At 33.7% G+C, this 246-nt stretch overlaps 1 protein-coding gene across 1 annotated transcript in view; it reads right to left on the bottom strand.

Moving 5' to 3' along the window:
* Positions 1–246, bottom strand: part of LOC119590668 (clavesin-2-like) — a gene marked incomplete in the record, with an annotated part of 51,482 nt that overhangs the window by 27,842 nt on the left and 23,394 nt on the right.

The raw sequence follows: 246 nt of genomic DNA, 5'->3' as shown, positions 1-246 counted from the left end.
TAAAGAAAAAGAGATTTGTGTAGGAGGGGTGCGTAAACAAACTATGAAAATGGTGTCAATTTTACCCCAAAAGGTAATCATCGAGAGACGTTCAAAGTGAAAGTGATACAGTGAAGGTGATCATGGGCGGAGAATTTAAACGTTAATAAATATAACCTACGATATTCGACACCGTAATTACAACACACAAAACCAGAATTATATAAAAAAAAAAAATTAGAAAACTCCATATCAAGGCAAGCTACA

Source organism: Penaeus monodon, chromosome 27 (genome assembly GCF_015228065.2).
Source record: "Penaeus monodon isolate SGIC_2016 chromosome 27, NSTDA_Pmon_1, whole genome shotgun sequence".
NCBI lineage: Eukaryota > Metazoa > Arthropoda > Malacostraca > Decapoda > Penaeidae > Penaeus > Penaeus monodon.
The sequence above is the reverse complement of the archived record's forward strand: the minus strand, read 5'-3'. Positions and strand labels throughout refer to the sequence as shown.